General features: G+C 33.4%; 1 protein-coding gene and 1 long non-coding RNA gene across 2 annotated transcripts in view; one reads left to right on the top strand and one right to left on the bottom strand.

The window, feature by feature from the left end:
- LOC126926444 (uncharacterized) overlaps positions 1 to 27,091 on the bottom strand; it is a 343,177-nt gene that overhangs the window by 47,982 nt on the left and 268,104 nt on the right. The window lies entirely within an intron of this gene.
- LOC126926460 (uncharacterized) overlaps positions 1 to 27,091 on the top strand; it is a 153,879-nt gene that overhangs the window by 37,063 nt on the left and 89,725 nt on the right. The window contains exon 2 of the long non-coding RNA XR_007714622.1: positions 9,329 to 11,899. This is a non-coding gene — a long non-coding RNA (uncharacterized LOC126926460). The remainder of the gene's footprint in view (positions 1 to 9,328; positions 11,900 to 27,091) is intronic.

Genomic DNA, 27,091 nt, shown 5'->3' with positions numbered 1-27,091 from the left:
ATCAATGAGTTTATTTTCTGATATTACTAAAGAAGTAGTTACTGTGTCAGATTTTCTTTCGATTTATGAGATTTGATAACATCCGGAAAAATGATCAGGTTATTTATCTACTTGTTAATAAAAACAAATTAGAAAAGAATAACGAGCTGAAGTTAACTGGGAATGAGAAACAAGTATCTATTTATTAATTAATATTTAATTGCATAATTTTCGCATTACGAAAAAATTTAGTATATTTTTAAATGTCCCAAGCGCTTCATTTTATAACATTCCTTTTATTTTGTAAATTCTAAAACTGATTCTGTATATGTCGTTTTATTATAAAATTTATTATTACTAAGTTAATTGAAATTGAATTATTAATGCAGAAGTTGGATAATGAATTTCTATATTTCTACAGTTATGTTTACAAAAAGTATTGAAATCTTATTCCTCCAGTGAATTTTTCTAATCATACAAAAGTTCTACTAAATTTAAACTCAACCAATTAGTATGTAAATATAATACAATTGTGTCGAAATACTTTTCATAGTCACCGTATATTATTAAATAAAGATGCAATCGATAGCATCGTACTGTACATAATATTAAATACTTTGGAAATTAATTGTATCAGAGGTACCGCTAATTGAATCGTAATCAGCAGAAATCAAATATAAAGTACCAAAAATATTTATAAATAGATTCAAAGATTGTAACGTTTGGAATACAATATGGTGTCAGCAACGTTTAATGTTTCTAACAAGGCCCAAACATCTGTGCTATTTTTAAAATATTACTTCTAACAACTTCTATGATTTTGTTATTAATTGTTTGAAGCGAAAGGAACTACACTTCTTTCCATATAGAAGAGGCTTCCTTATTTGCTTGATGTACGTCCACACTATAATCTGTTATACTTTCCTTACAATTTCTATCAAACAAATTACTATTACAAATGTTTTATTTCTATTACAAATTTTTATATCTTTAAAATTCCTATCGTTTATATAAAATTTTTAATAGGGACGGCCTCACCAATTACAATAACCTTGAAATATATTGGCAAGATTAATATTCCCAACAACTTTTTCCTATAAATCGCTCCACTTTAGTTTACAAGTTATAAAGCAATTTATGTTTAATAATAATATTAAACGTGTATTATACAGGGTGGTTGGTAACTAGTGGTACAAGCGGAAAGGGGGTGATTCTACGCGAAAAAAGAAGTGGAAAATATAGAATAAAAATTTTTCGTTTGAGGCTTTGTTTTCGAGAAAATCGACTTTGAATTTTCGCTCGGTACGCGTGCACTTTATCACGTCTCGTTATAACGGATCTCACTGTAGTTGGTTGTCTCGATGAATATTATCGCAGTTTAAGTTTGTTTTTGCCGTAACGGAAAATTAGGAATACATAATGAAATAATATGAAGTAATCATAAAGTTTATTATTACAAAAATTGCTGAAAATGTTGCCCATTCTGCCGAACACATACTTCTGCTCTTCTAATTAAATTTCTATGAACGCTTTCTAACACATTGGAAGTGTTTATCAACATAACGTCAATCGAGACAACGATCTACAGTGAGATCCGTTATAACGAGACGTGATAAAGTGCACGCGTACCGAGCGAATATTCAAAGTCGATTTTCTCGAAAACAAAGCCTCAAACGAAAAATTTGTATTCTATATTTTCGACTTCCTTTTTCGCGTAGAATCACCCCCTTTCCGCTTGTACCACCAGTTACCAACCACCCTATATAACAATGTATTTTATACATTTTTCTTCTGTGAACAATTTTTCAATGACAATAGGTATATTTGCCACATTTTTAAACAATCGATGATCGAAATAAAGTGCAACATTTCATACAATATATTCATCGAGAATTATTTCACGCTAGCATAGCTAACGGTGCAGTGACCGGACACTACTCTGGCCCAACCTACAACCCACTGTTATTTCTTTTTCATTTATATAATTTAAAAAATAGTTATCTCTGTTATCAGTGGGTTAAGTTTGATTTGAGCTACGTAAAAATGCAGTAGCTTACTCCATAATGACGCCTAATCACAAACTAAATCCACTTAAAGTTTTTTGCGAATATCTTGAATATCTGAAAACTATGAGCGAGTAACAGAATTATGTACAGAAAACAGTTGTTCAGAGTGTTGGTCTTGATAGCATATTTCAAGGTTATTAAATTCTGTGAGGTCATCCATATTCCCAATAATTATCAAAATATTACACGATAATCTCTTGACCTGTCAATCGTTTCTTAAAAATTATTAGCTGAAAATAATAGCTACTCGAAAATTTCTTATTTTTTGTATTTTTACAATTAATACTCGTATATCCTTGATCCATTTTGTATTATTTATAATACGAAAAACATTGATACCTTGTCATTAACGATAAATAAAATACTTATTCTTAATAAATTTAATGGAACACCTATGGATATAAAAAAGTAAGTAGATACTTTGTCAATTTTTATTTAACCGGTTAGAAATTTGAGGCAACAATTTTTCTTGGAATGAGGACTTTAACTAACGTCACGGTTGTCGCACACTGTGTGAGGATCTTCGATATAGTAAAAAACTTCCGGAAGTTTGTAATACACCGCTTTCATGTTTTGATACGGCCAGGTGTTTCTATCTATCGATTGCAAAAGAGAAGATAAATCGAAAACGTAATTAGAAAACAATTATAATTTTTCTTAGCGAAGCGAATGAGAAACAAGAGGCACCCAAGAGAGGCAAAACAAAATGATGAAACTGCCCAAGTTTGGAGAAAACGACTTCTACAGAAGATAGATTAAAAATATTCCAAATAATTGACAAATTAACGAGTAATAATTTCTGTTGCATTTATTTCTCTAGTTTCTTTAGCAGCGATGTTGGACATTGATTTTGACGAACAAAATTTTACTGAGAAGTTACAACAAGAGTTATCGATTTATCGTTTAGTTAGAAAAATTGTACGAGTTGAAACAGGAAGAAAGAAATGTATATAACGATTTTATTACGATATATGTACATATCATAAATATTAGGAAAATATCTGAGAATGTTTAATGATTTATGATAAGTACAACTCTCAACAGTCTGTGTCATAAATAGGATCTTAACATTTGTATAAAAATGAAATTCTTAAGATGTAAAATTTTTTATAAATTTTGCATTAAAATTTGTATTATATAACTTTTAATTACCAATGGGGTATTATTTACAAGAGTTAAATCGAAGAAATAATATTTAGAGAAACTTTTCAGCCAGCTCCTTTCGATCAAGTGCAGGATTAATTGTACGATGATCAACGATGAAGAATGGAAAGTATATTTTGATTGAGAAACCGGTAGCCTCTCGAAAACTTCGTGGTCATTGGCATCGCGATCGACAGGCTTTTAATTAGTATCCTTAATTACATAAGGAAAACACGCTTCACGGCATTGATAAAATAAATACAACTGATCAGACCTTCGCCACTTTAATTGGCTGCCTAGATTAAGAAATAGCTGGTTTTAAAAGGGAAACGAATTTCTGCGAATCAACTCGCGCAATAATTTCTAGAAACTTTTATTAAGAAGATATATGAGCATACCAACTACGTTCTCCGACACATTTTATTAAATAAATGATCGAATATAGGAATTTGCATCAGATTATAAATAGTAACGGAAGAGAATTTTTCGAAATAATTTATAAAATGAGTTCACAGTAAATTTATCCATTCATAATTTTATTAAATAACGAATTCTAATAGAAGAAGTTTTATTTCGGAATATTAATCATACATATATAAAAACTTTGTAGCATATCCTACAATCGTGTGTAAATTAAGAATTACGTGATTGTGCAACTCTTCGATAATTGAAAAAGCACCCACCAGTTGCTATGCAACTTTTGAAAATTGTAGAAATTAAGTTTCACGAAAACGACTAAATAGTTTTTTGAAAAGACTAATAAATATTTAGGGATGAAATATTGCACGCTTTTAAACTCAGAATGATAAAAACTATACTCTCACAAAGTTTCTACTCTGTATACTAAATTTTACATAAATAATTGTCAATTGAAGATAGTGTATATTTGGATGACATCTCGTTTGACAGATGTTTTCAACACCTATTATTTTTATTGGGAACGTCTTGCGATCCGATTATTAGGTTCGTTATTATGCGCAAAGAAACCTGTGTCTGACAACTTTGGAGGCTGTTTACAAAGTTCGTGCGAGAAATTTCGGGTGGCAAATTACAGGGTTTGTTTCTGAACACGATTTTTGGAAGTTGACACAAGAGAAGGCAAACTTGACTGAACCTATTCGACAAGGAACAGGGTTAATCGTAACAATACGGTGTTTCGTGACGCTTTTTCTCTACTTATATAAGAATTATTGTTTTGCAAAAGGACGCGAAGTGTACGGAAAAAAGAAGAATCTGAAACGACATCACCTTTGTTCTAACGTGAAAATATTTGCAAGCTAGCAATAGGGTCGTATATATTTAAATTCAGTGCTCGGCTGAACGAGGCTCGGTCACTTTGTTACACTCGCGACACGATCTTTCTTTGGGAAAGGTGTTACTTATGCTCTCATAATCGGCATTCTATTCAAATAAGCAATACCATCCCCAATGCACGTTCTGCAGCTGTTTGTTCACAATTCAGAGAAACAATTTCTATCGAGAAACCATTTTACTATGAAGTAGCGCGTTGAATGAAATCACTGCCCTAATGAACCGTTTCTTTTTGTCGTGTTTGCCAGAATTTATGTAACGCCATTGTCGATATGAATTTTAATAGCAATTAGCGATTCAAGAAATTTTATTGCACTTATTGCTGCTGCAACTACTCGAAGTTTAAATGTCTCTATAATTATTCCAGAATATTATTTTCTCAAATTATATATTACTTGTAATGCGAAGAATTTTAGATTATCAGATTCGAAAAAAGAAATAACGTCGACCAATGTTTTAGAAGAAATGCTTTCTTTCAATTCTTTTGATAAAAATAATAAAATGTAAAATGTTATTTTCTACTTTAGAATAGAAATTTAAGTGCGCGAAAATTATTTTGTAAGTTCTAGATTTTATGAGTAATATAGATTAAAAAAGAATGCTTTTGTTATTAGAAATAAAATTTAAAATAATTGAGAAACTCTTATTTTACTGTGAATTATGTTATTAACAATTTCGTTATTCAAAACGAAGGAATATTATTTGAATTTTATATGATGTATCAACCTACTATATTTTTTATGTTTCCATAAAAGAAAAGAAATTTATGTCAATGCCAAAATTAAAGCAGTTTAATTTTAGAAAGTTATTTAATACGAAAAACTTTATATAATTTATAAAACTTAAAATATACGACACAGAATATATATTCATATATAAAGAATATATAAAAAGTAAAATATAATTTATAAAATTTAAGCTGCGTTCAGTTTCGATACTACTATGTCACGATAAAGCACATTTGTTCGAAATGTTCGAAAGTACTCTATGCATATTGACAACGAAGGCATGAACATCTTTTTAATATATTCGAATAAAAAGATATATTCTACCTTAAAATCTTTCTCACAGTAATATTTTCGAAGGTCAAATATATTTAAAAAATTCATACGTGTAATTATACAGGGTGGTTGGTAACTGGTGGTACAAGCGGAAAGGGGGTGATTCTACGCGAAAAAAGAAGTGGAAAATATAGAATACAAATTTTTCGTTTGAGACTTTGTTCTCGAGAAAATTGACTTTGAATTTTCGCTCGGTACGCGTGCACTTATTACGTCTTGTTATAACGGATCTCACTGTAGATCGTTGTCTCGATTGACGTTACGTTGATAAACACTTCCAATGTGTTAGAAAGCGTTCATAGAAATTTAATTAGAAGAGCAGAAGTATGTGTTCGGCAGAATGGGCAACATTTTCAGCAATTTTTGTAATAATAAACTTTATGATTATTCATATTATTTCATTATGTATTCCTAATTTTCCGTTACGGCAAAAACAAACTTAAACTGCGATAATATCCATCGAGATAACGATCTACAGTGAGATCCGTTATAACGAGACGTGATAAAGTGCACGCGTACCGAGCGAAAATTCAAAGTCGATTTTCTCAAAAACAAAGCCTCGAACGAAAAATTTTTATTCTATATTTTCCACTTCTTTTTTCACGTAGAATCACCCCCTTTCCGCTTGTACCACCAGTTACTAACCATCCTGTATATACAGAATGAGGTCGAATGAGTGATACAATTGGGTAAAAAGTGCTTCTATGTACAATAAAAAGAATAGGTTGAAAATGAATAAATTTGTTTTCTTGTGACACTCCGTTTCCGAAAAGATCGAGTTCGAAAATTTGTCAAATGTGCTAAAGCTTGGCTAAGTACCAAGTAGGTGTGAGTAAACAATCAGAATGAAGTTGTTCTACATGCGAAAATAAGTCAAAAATTAAAAATACAGTTTTCCCGTTTAAGCTTCATTTTTAAGAAAATAAATTTTGTGTATTTTGTGTTTAATTATGAACTGGTATGGTATGGTACACGCGCATGGCACATTTTTCAATTTGATTATTTTTCTTAAAAACAAAGCATTTTGTGAAAAAATTTAATTCTATTCTCTTGACTTATTTTTACGTATAGTTTAAGCTCCTCTCGATTATTTACTGCTGTTCACTGCGAAATTAGTCACGTTTAAAAATACTTGTCAACTATAGAAATTCGATTTTCTCAGAAAAGGAGTGTCATGTGAAAGAATGTTAGTCTACATTTACGACTTATTTTTTCACATAGAACCAGCCTCAACCCGGTTGTACCACCGCCTACGAATCATCTTGTACATAATTAATCAAAATTATACTCAAATATTTAATATTGATTTGTTTGAATATTTAACAATTATATATTGCAATAATCTAAAATTAAAATCAATCTGGCTACAGTCAAGTATCTTTTACATTATTTAGCATCTTTTAAATTTGCCAAACCATTTTACAGTAACATAACATTTCAACTTTTAGAATAACACGTCCGTCTATCGACTCAAATTTCTATAAATTTAAATATTTAAAATATTTTCAATGTATAATAATTTATAAAGTTTCAATTTATTACTCATAAGAATTCTAAGAATTCGTTATTAACTTTTTAACAGAATGAATAAAAATGTTCCTTCGTAAAAATTATTGTTTCCTCCATTATTTGTTAAATTATTTTACAAAATTGTTGGTAGAGTAGCTAAAAAAAATTCGCCAAATCCATCATGATTTCATACGATGTACAATCCATCGTAATTTCGTCACGTGGCTCCCATTAAGTTTGCTCATATAAACTTGTCATACGAAGCCTCGAAAAGTCACTATACCACACGTTTGTAATTAACATTCAAGACAGGAGCTAATTAAAGCTGCAAGACATTATTCACTCACGACCTTGCACACGTTCCTCCAAAACTTTAAATATCCTTCAACTCGTCATATTTAAAGGAACTTTATACCTATTTATAATCGGATACCTTTGAATTATCTTATCGATTACAACAAGATTTCGAGACCTTTGTTCAACTCATTACACTTTACACTTTCCACGTGACATCACTTAACACAGCTTTAACATCATCTTCCGATTTAATCCACCTTTAATGTTTATGGAAAAATTGAAATTCGTGTTATATCACACTACTCGTAATTTAAAATTGCTATTTAACGAACGATTTAATATTTTGAGAACCATACAGTATTATAAAAATTATACAGTATGAAAATCAAAATAGAAATAATACATTTATTCATCAGATTTTCAAAAGGTGCAAAAAGGTAATTTTAATAATTTTCCTAACGTTAATTAAATGAAAAAATTATCAGATATGGTTATCAAAGAGTTCTTCATTCTTAAAGATATAATTTTTATCTTCTTAAGCGACGTTGATTAATTTTAAAATTTACGAAGTTTAGTTATCGAACTTATTAATTTATCATATTTAAAAATTGATCACAGATGTAAGAAAATTTAGTCTATTTCGAATGTGAAACATTGTTTAAAAACACATAGTAAATACACAGTATGAAAATCAAGATAGAAATAATACATTTATTCAAAAAATTTTGAAAAGGTGCAAAAATGTAATTTTAATAATTTTCCTAACGTTAATTAAATTAAAAAATTATCAAATTTGGTTATCAAAGAGTTCTTCATTCTTAAAGACATAATTTTAATCTTCTTAAGTGATGTTGACCAATTAAAAAATTTACGAAGTTTAGTTATCGAACTTATTAATTTATCATATTTAAAAATTGATCACAGATGTAAGAAAATTTAGTCTATTTCGAATGTGAAACATTTTTTAAAAACACATAGGAGCACTATTAAACCTCACAACGTAGTCAGATTATTCAAGTGAAACAGAAGGAGAGAACGCGTTGATGGAAGACACGGAAGTAATAGCACACTGTATAATGGGCGGGCAATAAACGTATCGTGTGTTCACGTCGAAACCTGGCGAGCACTCGCGGCACGTTTCACGCGAACAAAGCAACGCTTCTTCCAGACTACCTACACGGACGCTTGTATTACGAAAGAAGCGCGCCGATGATCGTCTACCGCAAACGTGAATTGGCCGCGGCTTTTCGCGCTCCCTCCTCCAACTACGTTCACGTTCGCTTTCCGTGTCATCCGTATTTTTGCCACGAAACACTCGAATTCTTCGTGAAGGTCAGTCGTGCGTGCATAACCATCGCAATATTCTTCACGATTGTGTGCACTCTTTACGTTGAAATTTATCGAAATCATCGGTTTTTATGTAATTTCCTATTTTTATTAACGCAATTAAAGAAATGATAACTGTGTAAAGATTTACCAGGTATGTAAATATGAAACCGGAATTTTTGTATACAAAATACACGTTTATTGTATGAAAATGATTAAAAATATTTTATTCGAAGTATTGCCTATCGCTAGCTACACATTTTTCTCACCTGTCTGGCAATTGGTGGATGCCACGTCAAAAAAACTGTCGCTATTTTGAGACAAACCAGTCATCCAGCCATTTTCGTACATTTTCGTAAGAAGCGAAGTGCTGGTCAGAAAGTGCGTGTCCCATCCATGTAAATAAATAGTAATCGGACGGGGCCAAGTCTGGTGAGTAAGCCGCGTGCGAAAGTATTTCCCAACTGAAAGCTTCGATCGTTTCCTCGACAGGTTTTGCTGTATGTGATGGTGCATTATCATGAAGCAAAATTACTTTCTGTTGCCGTTTTTGATATTCTGGTCATTTTTCACGCAAAGCTTGATTCAGATCGATTATTTGTTGTCGGTAGCGCTCGGTATTAACGGTTTCGCCAGGTTTTAACAGCTCATAATAGATCACGTTCCACGTTCCACGTTCTTCGTTCCTCACGTCAAATTGCCACTTCTGAATTTTTAAACCACTCAAAGCACTGTGATTTACCAAGAGCATGCTCACCGTAAGCTTCGACAAGCATTCTATGCGATTCTGCAGCAGTTTTCTTCAAATGGTAACAGAAAATCAATGCTGTCCGCAAATCGTAGTTTCCAGGCACAAAATTCGACATGTTCGACGCTATTACAAACTATGCTGTTGTATGAAACTTGTATTGTTTTGTGTCGAAAATGTTTGTGAGATGTCAACAAAGACTTTTGGCGTCAATGACGCAGTTTAGCGATGACTACATTATCAGCTAGGGCCATCTATAGGCAAATTCCGGTTTCATATTTACAGACCGAATATACCGAGTGTTTCGTTTATTTTGAACACACAAGTATGTTTAAACAAGGCAATTATGTAAAATGAAAATTAAAGTATCTCGTAAATTAATTATTTCCAGACGCAAATCCTTGAATATTTTTATGCAAAACATAAAAACAGGAATACTTATAACGCACAAAAGGATATGAAATTATACTTTTAAAAAATTCTTAATTTATCCAACTTAAAAATCTCGGAAGAGATAATCTCGAGGAAAAAGAATTACGTGCATAATTTTCTCTATCGATAAAAATAACTAAGCTTTAGAAATTAAAAAAAAAAAAAGAAACGAAGCATTTTGTATAATGAAACGCACATAATATATTTATAATGAATTTCTATAAATATTCAAATACTTTCGTGAGTCTCTATATTATCGCTTTACGTATATCTAAGTTATAACTAGAAATATGTTATAACTAAAAATTCATTAAAAAACTCACGATTCCACGTCACACTTCTTACAACGTTTTAATCTTATCTATCGCGCAACATTTCTTGCGGTAAACAAATATTTCTTGTTTTTAAATATATTATCAGCTAGTATACTCGGGTTATAATTAGATACGCGAACACTGGTTTACTGGAAAACAGCCAATATGCAACAAATAACCTCGTACATGTTGATACACCAATCAGATTATATACAAAAATGTTACCTGCACGAGGATCCTGCAGGCATACATGGCCAGAGATTAGATAAGTCCCTACGCATAATCGATATCACCGTGATACGATCCGCTTCGCTTTTACAGCGTATGCGACAGCAAGATTTGATCGAATCAGCCGTGATTCCAATAAGGAAGAAACTTAAATAAACGCAGTTGTCATTGTCAAGGTCTGCGTTTCACGTATGTGAGACGTATGGGTGTAACCTGCACTCAATGACCGATGAATTCAACGAGAAATTTTTGGCGAAGAAACAAGCGCGTGATATTGAAAAATTGTAGTTTAATATCTTCATTTCGATAAGGCGCGAATACTGTTACAGATAGTTAATATACTGAAATTGCTGTTTACATTAACTACTGTTCAATATTGCTTCATCAAATGTCGTATCGATCGAAACCACGAATAAAATATGTAAAGTTAATGATTTTCTGATTTAATTGTAAAAACAATTTTGGTAATTACACCGATCAGAGCGTTGATTCCACAGGTTTTCAAATAGTTTGTCAAGATCAATGTTCTGAACAATTTTTTTCTATATGTATAACCGCTACTCGGCTTTGGCTTTTGAGGTCTTCTGTTGTTATTTTATATTTGAGAAGTAAGATCGCGTTAGTTATTATTATATTATCTGGATTATAAATCCACACTTCTCGGAGCAGAAAAACCTTTATTGCACACACTTGGAAGGAGCACGAACGAATGAACAGAAAACAAGAGAAGTCTTAAAAACTATCGATCAGGCCTATCGACCGTGTCTAGTAATAACTTCTAGTTACTCCTTTTGTAACTAGCCGTCAGCATATAGATGGCGAGCGAGAACTCACGTTGTTATTTTCAACATCTTCATAAAAATATTTTTATTTTTTATAAATTAATTGATAAGTTTATGACCAAATTACATATTAATGGAAGAATGCAGGATAATAGAAATAAATGAAAAAGCACTAAAAAGAGCAGCAAGGTATGAAGAGAAGTCCTAGAATCAGAAAAGGAATTAGTAAAGGAGCGTATAAAGGAAAGAGAGAGAAACTGGGGAAATGACCATGAAGGGAAAAGAGCAAGAAAGAGAAAGAAGGGACTAGAAAAGGTGAGAAAGGGAGGGATGCAGATAGAAGCAAGAGAGGAGCAAGAAAGGATGACAGCAGACCAGATTATAGAGGAAAGAGGAAAGAGTGAAGCAGAAGAGAGGGGGGAAAGGATAAGGGAATGCAAATATAATATACACTACAGAAATATAGCCAAAGAAAAATGACCAAAGTACCTAGAAGGGAGGATGAAATGGAAGGACAGAAGAATGCTGGCAAGATTCAGATGTGGAAACGAGACCAAAGCAAGGGAATACTGGAAGGAAGAGGAAGAAAAAAGATGCAGACTAGGTAAAAGGAATGAAGAAGGCCTGAGACACGTAATAGAAGAATGTGAAACAACGGGAGGACCAAAGGACATAGGAAAAGTGCTAAATGAGGCAGGAAAAGGTTTAACAGAACTGAAAGCAATAATAGAGAAGAGAAGGGCAAACAGGAAGGATGCACAGCAAGGAGACTAAAGTCTAAAGTTGCAGTAGTTTTTAGTTATTAGTAGTTAATTTGTAGTTCCTAGTTTTAGTTCTTAGAGAATAGAACAACTAAGGGAGTGCAATAGAATAAAGCGGAAAAGAGGAGAGGTAGACATATAAGAAGAGAAATAGACAAATAGTACAGTTTATGTATGGACATGATTATATTATACATGTGTTTGTGATATACAATGCGTGTGCAAGAAAGGTGTGCAAGAAAGGAACACAATTTAGGTGAAGATTCAAAAATATATCAGTAAAAGACAAACTTTCTTTCTTTGATACTTTCAAGTTTGATGGTGCATAAATCTAATTCAGACCTAATAGATCAAATCAAACCCAACTTATACCAAAGTAAAAAGTATCAAAAATATTTTTATATATATTATACAATATGTCATATTTCTGAAATTACATACTCAAATTAATGATCCTGATATACATATGATAATGTATATATTTGAACATCTTTGGAATCGTTGAAATGTGTCTATATAATTACCAAAAATTTTAATTTATATTTTAAATTTTTAGGATTAAAACGTAATACTGTTTGTAAAGATTGTGTAATTTTATGCAATTATTGTGATTGCTAAATTAGTATTCCTTTAAGTTGAGAACAGCATTTCATATTGTTGGATATTTGGAAATTGTGACAGCTTTTTGCAATATTAATTGCAAAGTTAATAGTTTAAGTAGGGTAAACTAAAGACTAAAATAGAATAAAGGAATTATTTTAAATTGAGACAAACTTAAAGCTCAAGATATTAAGTCTTTATTTCCTACTTTCATTACAAGTCAATTTAAATTTCTTTAAATGTTAGAAGCAAAAAGTGTTATTATTGAAAGTCATAAATACTTCCAAATTGGAATAATTTATATTGTAAATTATAATCCTTTAAACGATTAAATAAAAAAGCTATTCCACATCAGGATGAATTTAAGGCTTCAAATATTAAATCTTCTTTCTACTACTACTGTAACATTTAACGAAAACTTCTGACTATCAATATATTTAATTTCTTCTCCAGGAATTTTAAAGGATTCCAGAAAACTAAGTCTAACATTTTAGAATGATATATTCATTAAAAATATAACTAACTCTTAATTCTTAACATTAAAATCAGGTAATCTCTTCTGTATAGTACAAAACATAATTTTTTAATTTTATTCTTCCAATAAACATATTAGACTGATAAAACGTCACCAGGAGTGCTATCTTTTAGTACACAATATTTTATTTTTTCTTAAACAACAGCAGACAAATTACAAAACGCATATTTTTAAGCAATAAATTTTTCTTCCATCTTCATTTTTAATTGTTTAGCTTTTACCAAAGTGTTTCTTATATGTGTGTACCTTATATATTTTTTTAATAGCATTTTACATAAGTTATGCGTTTTTTAAATATATTTTATGCTTTATATATATTATATACATATATTTAAAATTACGGACATTCAATATCTAATTAGAACGAATGTTCTGGATTCAAAGTAACAATTATTTACCTCTATCAGTACGCACACAATTCTATCAGTTTTCTTGTTCGAGAACAGCGTGTTGATTAACCAAGTACCCGTGGAATAACATTTTAGATACGAGAGAATTTTAAATAATCCTCAACAGCGTGATAATAGAGATAAGTTTCTTAATATTCGTGCAAACAATTGTGTTGTTGAATTGTAGCGGCACTCGACAGCAAACCTTTCAACGGTTTCTGACCCGTGGCTTGCTACACAAAGACCCTACCCTTCTGACAAGATGATTCAACTAGCCAAAGGACTATAAATCTTAGGATTTTTCTAGCTAAGGTCCTTCAAACGAACAAATAGTTCCTCTACGTTTCTTGAGCAGCCATCATCTTAACTTATATCGCGCTGCTCGATCGCTATCTTCACTTATCGTCTATCAGTCGAGTTGTAACAGAAAAGTACGAATCGTTAGTTGTAGCCGCGAGTTCCACGTAAAGTGTTGAACGCGAGAATTGCTGATAAAAATATTTTGTTGAAACATCTCCGAGTGTTTCTTTGGCACCCTGCACGTCCTACGCCAAAAACCACTTCAGGATATATTCGAGGATTACACGTATAATTAGGCTATTCATGACATAATTGTTTATTTCAAGAAATCATCTCTTCTACTTTCGTACTAAAACTATCGGCCGATATGTACTTGTACACAGGTGATCAAAATTAAAGCGGTATCAGGAAAGTAAACAAGTACATATGTAGTATCGTGGACGAAAGGCTTAAGAGATACCGGGTGAATTCAGAAACAACGTACAGAAGCCTAAGTGCGGACAGGCCCAACAATGTGTGACATCAAGCAAATCTCAATCCACGACAGAGACCAGGCCACACACCGAGGGCAACATGGCATTCAGATGTCTACGCATCCTTACTACGTACCCTCAATAGTCTTAAGGAGCCACCATAAATCTTGGCATTTTCATAGTTAAGGTCCTTCGGACCAAAAACAAGCATCTTCTATTTCCAGTGTTCTTTACGTTTTGTTTACTACGGAAGATACGGAAAGTTAGTTTTCCCACGTTCGGTATTTTCCTTTAGCAACTTTCTCTCAAGGGCGGCTAAGACCCTTCCTAGTCCACCAGGGTTCTTGTGCTCCAATCGAAAGCAACGTCTATCGCCCTCGCTTTCCTAACCAAAATTGTCCTTAGCAAATCAGCTCATCTCGTGGCCTCGGACACACCCACCCCTAGCTTTCCTCTGCCACAACATCGTCACAAAAGACCACTCAGTCTCTATCTTTAGAATAGTCAACACCTTTTACCCAGCTTCTACCCTTAAACCGGTCGCGTACTTAGCGTATCAGTGTAACTAGGTTTTACATAAAGTTGTTGGAGTGAGCTGTGATTTAGGTGTGTTAATTCAGTGTATATTCCATTGTGATTGCTGAATTCATAATAAAGTTTAATAAAGGCAAAATTGATACTTGTGCTACGACCCAGCTATTTTATTTTATCATCCAACCCTCAACTTTACGTGACGAATGTATCGTCGGTCCTTCGATCGAATAGTTACGCGGAAAAGACCCGCGTGACCTTGGACACGTGATGGGACTAAGAGAAGAGACAAAGGGATGCTAAGGAAGAAAGACGAATTGACCGTCAGTTTTAGTTGAGAAGTCAGAGGGTGCGAAATGCGTTGTGGGGAGAATGTGGTCGTGCAAATTAACTATTTAGTTGTCATAATTATAGTACGTTATTGTATTTAGTTCACGTTAAACAACCATCGTTTCCGGTTTAACCAACACCTGTTTAATCCATTTTAAATAAACTAATTGTAGTAAGATCCTGCACATATATGTGTATATATATATATATATATATATATATAATTATGCTTCTGTCTCAATAAAAGTAAACATTAACATCATTAACATCAAATGAATAACAAACATACGTGCATATTTTAAGTAATCGCAAAAACAAAGTAGATATTATCCACTTTGATCATGGTGTGGTGCTTCCATATAATGTTTAATTATATCAGGATCATTTTTTTAATATTTACTATCTTGCACATATGTTGTAAATATTAAAATAATCATCTGCGCTCAAATTAATTTTTTGCGGTTTTATTCCACATGTATTTTTTATTTATCTTTATTGTAATTTTATTTATAATTTTGCTATAACATTTGCTATTTCTATATATAGAGATGTATCCTTATTTTATTTTTTATCGAACTTTCCTTCGCTATTTCAAGGTTTATAAAATAATTCAGTAATTATTAAGACGATTTTCAGGCATCGTCCATAAATGATGTTGTCAATGATTACAAAGTGATGTTAATTTTGAACTTCCACATTTTCAACATAATACATGAATAATCCATAGGGATAAACACATCATTAAAAAGGCAATAAACAATAAGTAGTAAAATCATTATTTTAAAATTTCATTTTCACTTTACGATCGAGAAGAATTTAATTCCAATTTACTTCGCTTGTCAACAAATTAATTTACCATTGGGTGTTACTGTTTCATTTCCCAACGTTTGTTATCGTTTGCCATAAGGACGAATTAACCTGTCGAAACTTTTAACTCCCATTTAGCGAAATCGAATTCCTATGCAGGTGACAAGCGTGTCAATTCATCGATTATATATCGATCACAACGAGATTTGCTTCTCAGTTTTCTTTTTTTTTTTTTTTATTTTTTATTATTCACAATTTGTCCATTTTAGACATTAGGTCGAATTCTTTGCTATTACCACGATGACGATATGTACAGGATTGAAATGAGAAATTTACGTGGCCAAATACGAGTTGTCGAAATAAATAGGAAAACTAAATAGAAGGAGGATTTGGTAACACCGAGCAAAGTCCATTCTGCACTGTATCGTGAAGCTGAGAGCGTGTTGGCAACTTTGTAATGATAAAATTGTTTTTCCTTCAAGATTTTCTGAATGTTTATATTTATAGAAATATAATTCGACGCTTCTGCGTCGAAAACAGTCTTAAACCTAAATCACAGGAATTTTTGTGTGCACACAGTTTTCAAATCGATTAATGTACGTGAAATGCCATGAATTTTTACATTCCAATGTATGGAAAGGATATGAATAAAAGAAATTTTAACAAACGATGACAGTATCAGAAAACAGTACATACGTTAAATATCATTAGAATTGAACAATGTTAATTAACTATATGACGACTGACAATAATGTGGTTTGCGAAGTCGATATGCACCGCAAGAGAAATTAAATTATTTCTCATTGGTAGAAAACACAATGCAGTGGAAACACATACATAATTCTAATTGGTTTCTAACTTCAGGGCAGAGAACTTGCTGGTGATGATCGTGGGAGAATTCATCATTGAATTCTCAACTACCTGCGAGCTCGCGAACGCCCTCTTCCCGAGCCCGTGACAGTTGTTTTCCGAAAAATGATAGTCATAGGTTTGAGGGATCTGGCACAGGTTAACTGAAAGTTTGGCAAGGCTCTACTCTACTCGTAATAGGATATTTAACGGGATTCAAATACGCAGGATTAATTCGAAAGTATTTAACCTTGACGTCTAGATTCGTGTGCGATTACCTAGAATAAAACACTTAAGAGGATCTATTAAACCTTTAACACGTTGACTGCCACGCGTGTTTTCAAGGAAATCTCCGTCAGGCCTCGCGTGCGGCAGTACCAAGCGTTCTCTGCTAGGTGCTGCCATCTTTATTTTAGTAATGCGAGTCGCTCATGCGGTGGTCTCAAGAATGATATCTCGTTTCGTTTGTTCGCAACGTTAAAACCACTAGCTGTTGTTGAATATAACGAAGGAAAGTGCGGTATAGATTATTCCGACCAAATGGTTTCTTATGCCACCACAATTAGACAAGGAATCAAACGGTACAGAAAACTTGGCATCCAACTCCTTCTGGAAATTTCTGTTGTAAACGCTTTGACCGTTTACAAAATTGAAACAAGGAAGAATATAAATATTAGAATATTTAGACAATCATTAGTTGCAAAATTATTAGGGTTGTCTGAAAATACAGAAAATCCTTGTCTTCGTCGGAGTCAGCATAATATCGCCGTTTGGAAAAATGATTCCGGAAGAAGCATTAGACGCGCATGCAAACTATGTTGTGCGAATAAAAGACGTGGAATGGACCGAACAAAGGCACAAAAGAATTTGAAGAAAACAACAACTTATTGTCCAAACTGTCCCGACCAACCTCAGCTATGTATAGAATGCTTTAAAGTTTCACATTCTAAATAATTTTTTAATAAACCATTTTCGCATTACTTTTATAACAATTCAACAGTTTTATTATTATGGAATATCTTTTCAAATACCTACGACGATCCTTCGCAAGCAGTCAAATAAGCGCCACCCGAATACGCGTGTCGTTGCTGTCAACGTGTTAAAAATATTTAACTTTACACGAGCGATGCGATTTCATTGTGACGACATTGATTACTCAGTATAGACGAAAATACAGGATTTGTTAGTTTGCTATGCCCCTCTGCTTTGGTCTACTAGGTTGGTAGAGATCGCTGTACTGTGCTCGCTCAATATTCTGCCGCCGTATCACGCCGCGTTGATATAACCGCAGCCGCCGCAAAAGGTGGGACATTGCACGTGAAACGTGCAGCTGGTGCTTCTCTGTAACTGCCTATAAGAGGAAGACTACCGAAGTGCCCGCTCAGTACTCGGCAGAGCCAAGGATCAGTCTGGGGACGAGGATTCTTGGAATCCGATCAGTACCAACACTCATACGATCATCGTACAAGACAGTGATGCGGAAGCTCCGACCTAGACCCTTCCCAGCAACGGAAGCATTGGAGCTTCGCACATCGGATTGACGTCCTATTTCCTCCGGAGAACCCACTAGATGGCGATTTTGTATTATACAATTTTGTGTTACACACGCGATTATTTCTGGATATTCCTGTGGCTGGGGATAAGTCTCTTATCTACCAGAAAATGTTCCTCAAATAAAACACTTCGATCGGTTTTGTTAGGTAGATTTACACTGTACATGTGAATGTACCAGGTATGTAAATATGAAACCGGAATTTTTGTATAGAAAATACACGTTTATTGTATGAAAATGATTAAAAATATTTTATTCGAAGTATTGCCCATCGCTAGCTATACATTTTTCCCACCTGTCTGGCAATTGGTGGATGCCACGTCAAAAAAACTGTCACTCTTTTGAGGCAAACCAGTCATCCAGCCATTTTCGTACATTTTCATAAGAAGCGAAGCGCTGGTCAGAAATTGCGTGTCCCATCGATGCAAATAAATAGTAATCGGACGGAGCCAAGTCTGGTGAGCAAGCCGCGTGCGAAAGTATTTCCCAACTGAAAGCTTCAATCGTTTCCTCGACAGGTTTTGCTGTATGTGATGGTGCATTATCACGAAGCAAAATTACTTTCTGTTGCCTTTTTTGATATTCTGGTCGTTTTTCACGCAAAGCTTGATTCAGATCGATCATTTGTTGTCGGTAGCGCTCAGTATTAACGGTTCCGCCAGGTTTTAACAGCTCATAATAGATCACGTTCCACGTTCCACGTTCTTCGTTCCTCACGTCAAAATTGCCACTTCTGAATTTTTAAACCACTCAAAGCACTGGATTTACCAAGAGCATGCTCACCGTAAGCTTCGACAAGCATTCTATGCGATTCTGCAGCAGTTTTCTTCAAATGGTAACAGAAAATCAATGCTGTCCGCAAATCGTAGTTTCCAGCCACAAAATTCGACATGTTCGACGCTATTGCAAACTATGCTGTTGTATGAAACTTGTATTGTTCTGAGTCGAAAATGTTTGTGAGATGTCAAGAAAGACTTTTGGCATCAACGACGCAGTTTAGTGATAACTACATTATCAGCTAGGACCATGGCAAATTCCGGTTTCATATTTACAGACCTGATATGTGTAAGCGTGAGAGGGCGTCCAGATCAGAGTTGAGACAAAAGGCGGTTGGAAGCTGTTAGAAGAATCCGGAGGAGTCGGTTGACAACAAGCGTGCGTGCAAGAAGGTTGTCAAGGTCTTCAGAGTGCAATATATATACGTCAAAGATGAAAGGAAACCTCATCCTTTCCTTTGAAATTTTGAGAAAATCCTCTAATACTTTAGCCTAGATTCTATCATATCATGACAGTTGTCATTCAATCTGATTGTAATTGTTCGAGATTTGTGATAGTGAGATTGGGCTCGAGGCGACGCAACTGGTCGTCACGGGATGGACGTTTTGCCTGACGGAGGTTGTATGGTTCTTGCTAAAAATGTGGTTGTGGCGGCATACTGCCTCAAGAACGGGCCTAACCACGTGTGATTTTACCTCGCAGGTGCCAATATAATGGGACACACGTTGTATTAATAATGAAACTCCTAGCAACGGCGATTGGAACTTTCTCGATGCTTCTAACGAGTATTTAACAAACGGACGCAATTGTAAAGCGAGGAAAATTTTCATCGGTCTATCATTCGTGCGATCGCCTTGGAAAGTTACACATCGAGCTGTTTACACCGAGCGTCCCAGCAATTGTATCTTGTGCTTAAGAATCCGTTCACCTTTTTTGCTTCGGATGACCAGAGGGGTTCAAATCATGCACGCCAGGACACCCTTTTTTTGGACCCCTCACTTTGCCAGCTCATAACTTTGTGAATTTTGAGTTTTTCTTTCCGGTTAATTTTTTATACAATCTTAAAATATCAATAAACAAATGATAAAAAAAATGCATAGTAAAAATATTTTTTGTTTCGTTTGTACAGAGCTTTAAAAGACTAGAATTTCCCCCTAATGCTGTGCAAGCTAATGGAATTATATGTACATTATATGTACTGCGAGGAAATTATATGTTGCGACCTCCATAGTGTGAACCTTCGGTTTGGTGGAGATTAATAGAAAGAATTTGCCACGAAAGTTACCTCGACCTTGAAAATCAAGGCCAATTTTTCTTTATTCTATCGTTCTGTATTCATCTCTATTCATTATTCTATTCCATTGGTTATTGCGTTGACATTATTTACAATATGTTCATACTTCACAGTGAAATAGAAAGTAAATAGCGTGATCTTAACGAGGAAACAGGAAATTATTTCTTAGCACATGAAATAACCGACTCTAAATAGAATGAAGCTAACTAATTTCATGATTTCAAAGTATTACAAACGTACTTATTCCATGAAGAAACTTTTGTAGCAGAAGTTAAATAGCGTTGAAGACATTAACTCCATATCTGATTTAACACCAAACAGAATTCTCCATAAACTGCATGACGAACGACTACTTGCAGAAACATAAAAATTACGAGGATTTCTTTCGCAAAGAAGCGTCTAAGGTCTATTTCCTACGACCAATGTGTAAAGACACGGGTCAAAGCAACTTGCAGCGACCGGTCTATCTACAGAAACGAACGAAGTACACCTCCAGAATGAATGTTGCAAAGCAACCGTTCAATTCCATCGCATCCAGTAGAGAAACGATAAAAGGTACAACGAAATAATGAAATCTGTAAATAATAAGTATTTTGCGAGAAGCTGGAAAAACGTTGCAAACAGAACCAATCGCTGGAGTCCTAGTTACCTAGTTTCGTTCAATTACGAAGAAGTTGATGTGTTTTAAACAGCGTCCAAATATTAATTGAAGCCACCCTGGAATTTTTCAATTTTAAAATCTTTAGATTTTCAAACATTCTCTAAAAATGTTTAAATCGCAAAATTTCGTAAAATTTTGATATCAGGCTATGTTACTCATAATTAAATTGTGAATAATTACCATTTTTTCAATATTGTTGCGAGCCTTTGACAATCATATTGTAGAACCAACGCCAACGTGCGTCGCGACTGGCCTTGACTGGGAATAAGACGACCGGTCCATAGCAATATCGATTTAATATTCGAGGATAGAGGTCACTTCTGGAACTTCGAACCGCGCGAACATTTTTTGATCTTCTTTTATATTATATAAACGAGTTTGCTAAGTGTAAAAAGCGTATTCTGTGAAATCGTGCCACAGGCACGCAACAATATGTTAAATTGTATACCGTATAATTAATTATGTATATATATATGAGATATGCCTACAAATATTTAGTAAAAGTATCATGTTTTCTAAATATTTAATTTTTACAATCTATAATTTTAACCACCAATTTAAAAAAAATGAATTTCTTTTCGTAATACAAATAAATAAAAAATAATACAAAATGTAGTTCCTCAAACGAGAACAGTTTGGCGTTTGTTATGAATCCAATTCTAAGATAAAAATTTTTAAAGAACGGAAACGGTGTACGAGATAAAATTTCCATACATAAACTTCAACTTTTGTTATAAACGATTTAAAAAATAAATAAAATTTAGTCACTTTGGTTTCGTGAATTATCTAAATTTTGATCTGTAAAGTATTCATAATTAGTTCCATAATTCTAATTTTACAAAAATTCTATTTTGTTTGCCTTGATAATTCTGATCTTTTTTATATTCCTTATATTCCTTTAATTAATTAAAAAATTAATTTCTTAACAATGAAATCTCTTTGTATTCAGCTACTAATATCTTGAAAAATTTAATGCACTGTACGAAGAAATAGGAAAAGACTCATCTGTCTTTACTGTAAGAGGAATCTTTAATATTTGCAGCAAATACTTAAATATATCTTTCTTTAGACAAATATGACTAACATAATAAAATAAGCCAGGTGTACAATTTTTAAGGCGAACTTGTAGAACTGTTCCCTCCTTTTCGATTTGATGAACATTTTTGATTTGAACTTTTGATAAACTTTTTGCTATACAAATTTCCAAGATATATAAAAAAATTGCACTACAGTGTATTTCTGCCTATAGTTGTACGTCAGAATTGGTCGTCGCTTATCTTCGGTTTATAAACGATGAGCCCCGTGCACAACGTGCATATGCGAGGCTGCAAAAAATGTTTATTCATTTAACTCATTTGCATAATGGCCCTACTTAAGAGGACTGGCCCCTATGACCGCGCGCGGTCGGTCGCAGGTGCAGTAAATGACATCCGAATTCTTCATAGAGTTTATAGAAAATTTACTGTTCAAAACGATTGACAGACGATGTTACTTCGCAAACGTCGCATCTTACATTCTTTATAACAGAAGAAAAAAGAAAAAATTATTTATTTAACAAAAAATAGGAAATAAGAAATTAAGTCATATCACTTCTCGTGGAATTCTTTAAAATGGTCAATACAATAAACTGATATAGGCGAGATACTGACAAACGCGACCTCTCAGTTAGCTAGTTACAAAAAGCAGTAACTAGAAGATTGTTCTAGATGCAATCGATAGACTCGATCGATATTTTTAGATGCTCCTCTGCTTTTTTCCCTAGTCCGTGTAAGCGCGTGCAATAAAGGTTTTCTCGGCTCAGAACGGTGTGATAGATTTATCCGTGCCATATTGTGATCCTACCTCTGAATATGAAAATAACAACAGAATATTTCACGCAAGTGTAACGTCAACAAACATCTCCAACCGACTCAGGAAACCTGAACCGCCTTGCACACGACACCGACTCCCAAAACAAAGGAATATATACTCGGCACGTAGAGATAAGATAAACGAACGTCTAGAAGGACTGGGTGTTGAACGAGGCTTCAGTCTTTCGGTAACCGTCTAAACACTTGTAATCTTATTATAGAATAAAGGTATCTCGAACTCTGGTTCAAGAACCCAACATTTGTTTATTATTATTTTCCTGTCATTTTTACGTGACACAAGCGTTGCTGGCCGCTCCGCGGTGACTGGATTGGAAGATCTAGCTCATACCTACACCCCAATACATTGATATCTTTAATTGTGTCGTAAGTTGTAACAGACACGAGGTCGGTAACTCGCCTAACCTTCGTTTATAAACAGAAGATACTGAAACAAAAGGCAACCAGTGTTGGATGCGCTGCCACAGACACACAGCTATAGCCACAATTCATTGTAATATTACCGGCAGTCTTTTGCGAATATTTTAGAAACTTAGGTCGACCGACGGTTACATATATAGAAAAAAGTTGTTCAACATATTGAGCTTCACAATATATTCAAATATCATCGAAACCAGAGAGAATGAAACTGTTCTACAAATTGAACATCTTTTAAAAGTGAATCGAAAGCATATATTTAAATTCATGGCGATAAAAGTAAACATATCTATTCGGAGCGAGTTGGACGTGTTTGTAAACTGAATGTCGTCTCGTTTCAGTTTGTGTGGTTTAATATGTAAATACTTGTGAAATAGTTGTTTGGCCTAATACGAATCAATTACATTAGGACAGTAACGGACGAAATCCTCAACTACAAGTAACACATAACTACAACAAATAACACCAAAACATGGATGCTGCTGACTACAAAAATATTCAATTAGACGAATCAACGAATCCAACGAAAACTGTAAAAGTAAATGTACCTTTATCATGTTCAGTGGTGTCACGGGGTGTGTTATCCATTTATCAAGGAACAAGTGATTGTTATGGATACAATCGATAGTGTCTCTATTAAGGAATATACTATGATAGCAGTGATTAAAGTAATTTCTCCAATGATATTAAATTTGCTTCTGGAGTTTCGAACGATAAGATTTGTATATATACCTTGCCAACCAATAACTCATGGAAAAAGTTATAGACTCAAATGTAAACATCAACATTGGCATTCATCTGTTCCGACTACTCGACCACTTATTTGAAAGACTTACAAGGAAACCCGAGATGACTAATATAAACAAATTTTGCTGAAATTCTCCACAAGTGTTCATTGCAACGATAAAACAGTTGATTGAACAAACAACGACTTTAACCGATTACTTGGTGAGATACTATACAACAGTTTACTAACAAGGGAAGTTCGACAACTCGAAAATTAAATGAAATTTGGAACTTTGTACGAATGTAGTAATAACGGAACAATTTTTTTCCTGCTGAAAGAAGGTCTTAGGGATGAAAACATTCTCCCGAAAAAATTGACTCTTCATATTATCGTACATATTTAAGAAATTATATAATATATGGAGAGAGATAGTTACATCAAAAGTTGTAGTGTTTTTTATGGTCTCTATCGTGCATATGAGAAATTTGAAGAAATAATTTATTTTCAAAATTTACTCCACGTTACCCCCTCACATAAGTTTTGTTTTTTGTTATCACACAATTTCCATGAGTTGTTATATATATAGCGTATACATAATAGTATATACTATATATATAGTGTCAATGTAATAGAGCAATGTAGTTAGAAAATCAAATTATGTTACCTAAATCTGGAACAGATTTTCGGAAAGGTAGAATTTTGTTCTGATAATTTGATTGCTTTCTTCTCTAGAAATTGCAATAAAACAAGGTGGGGATATGCAAGGTGCATTTTTAGGTGTCCAATCTATTTCTGATCTATATTAACTGCACTCTGCTTACTCAAAAATTAATCAAGAAAGGCTGCTCTGTTATATTTTATAATATTATAAAATTCATTAAACGTCTAATATTTGTAAGAAATATTTTGACTAAAATTGATAGTCCTTAAAGGACTATCGTAAGACTGATATGGAAAGGTCTACCATAGGCGGAGTACTGAGTCCTTTATTATATGATTTTTATATCAAAATTATGAAAAACATTCCTAGGAACGTTCAGATTTTAGAATTTGCAGATGGCATTGCTGTTTACTACAGCACCACTTCTATTGACGAAAGTAAGAAACAAAAGTTGCTCGAAAATTTGATTAAGATTGCCAAATCTAATCTCAGGTGTATCGGGCTCGATCTAGCGCCTCACAAAATAATAAACCACTACTTGGTAAAATTGAAATTAAAGTAATTACTGGGAATAGGAGTAAACTCGTCAATTTCAATGACCTTACAATATGTTATCGAGATAAACATCCTGAACAACTTTTTCCTGTACATATGGCCGCCGCTCTACGCCATTGTTTTTAAGATACTCAGAAAACACTTCAATTAAATGCAGGTTATAGTTACATTTCAAGCACTACATTTTTGTATAACCCAACGCAAGCTTAGCTCACTGATGAAAAAGATAACTTCCCTTAGTATTAAATAAATAAAAAGGAAAGTCAAACGATTAAACCGTGATTGTATCAGAGAGGGGCGAAGGGAGTGTCAGGCAGCAAGTTGGCATTTGTCGCGACATTGAGCGGCGTATGAACATACAAACGAGCGGCAAAATCATGCCGCTATTTCATGCTTTTTTCCATATTTTATCATAGATATATTTCTATAATCTTTATGATTGTTTTATCTTATCTTATCTTATCATAAAATCGGCTAACGCTGCGCCTCAGTTGTCAAAGATTCGATATCAAAATAATCCTTCGTATTCATCGTTACTATCTACTTGGAGACTTGTTAAAATACTAACTTATTTCGTGTAAATATATCACTTTGGTTTATTTTTTCTCGCTTTATTGTCACGTGTTTTACCGCCATCGTCGCTTGGCGCTCGCCGCTCTCTGCACAATCGCTGTCTTATAGGATTGCCCAGAGTAATATCCGGTTGCCATAGGTGGCAGCTAATGTCAGCGTGGAACAATTTTCAATGAATCTATTGATATATGGAATGCTGCACTTTTTTCTAATCTTCAATTACTCAAAAATGTAACAGATATACCCACCGTCATTGAAAAATTGTTTACAGATCAAAAATTTACAAAATAAATAGTTAAATAATACGTATTTGTAGTATTAAACATAAATTGCTATATAATGTCAAAACTAAAGTTTATGTGTATAGGAAAAAGTTGTTCAGAATGTTGTCCTTGACAGCATCATTTGAAGGTTACTGAAATCCTGGTAATTGCTAGAATTGAAAATCTCTCATTATCAAATCAAATAAATCTGTTAAGTTCAAGAGTATCAGTTTTAAACATGAAGATTTTATGCGGAAGAAATACTTCAGCTTCTAAATAATATTGTGAAATTTCTTTCCGGTATTCTCATGGAAGCCACACCTAAAACTTTGATGTTAATCCTTAAGCTCTTAAGGACGTTATAAGGCCTATTATGGAATATAATCGCGTTGTATACTGCAAACAAATAATGCTAAAGTCGTATCATGTTTAATTTTCTGCAATAGGATTGATAATAGAATGTAGCATAAACACGCCTACTAATATCTTGTTAAGTGTCGCGAATCTCGTCTCTTTTCATGATAAAACTAATTTTCCTTGTCAAAAATAGCTCTTCAAACGTAATTCTCTAGAAAACCTACTTTCAAACAAAATTTTGTTTAAGAAGAATGTAATAGATCTCGTCGGTTTACTAGAAAGCCAAAGCGCGAGAAAGTCCTTGAAACGAAAACTTTCTCAATATAGTAGAGCCACGACACGATTCAGTGTTTAACGAAAAACATCACATTTTTACTTTCGACTACAATATCATTTAATTAATATTCTACTTTGCAATGTTAATTTCTTAATCCTCTACTAACATGTTTCATTAATTTTAATTTTTCGAATATTGTTGCAATTTATATAAACGGTAGTAAAATAGAGAACAAAAATTGTCGTTCACAGTTGAATGTCTCATTTGCTTAGATGTAAAAGTATCAATTTTTACAACAGAGTGTAGTACCATTCATCGAGCTTCAGATATTACCAAAT

Source organism: Bombus affinis, chromosome 18 (assembly GCF_024516045.1).
Source record: "Bombus affinis isolate iyBomAffi1 chromosome 18, iyBomAffi1.2, whole genome shotgun sequence".
Taxonomy (NCBI): Eukaryota; Metazoa; Arthropoda; class Insecta; order Hymenoptera; family Apidae; genus Bombus; species Bombus affinis.
This window is presented reverse-complemented; position numbering and strand designations above follow the sequence as displayed.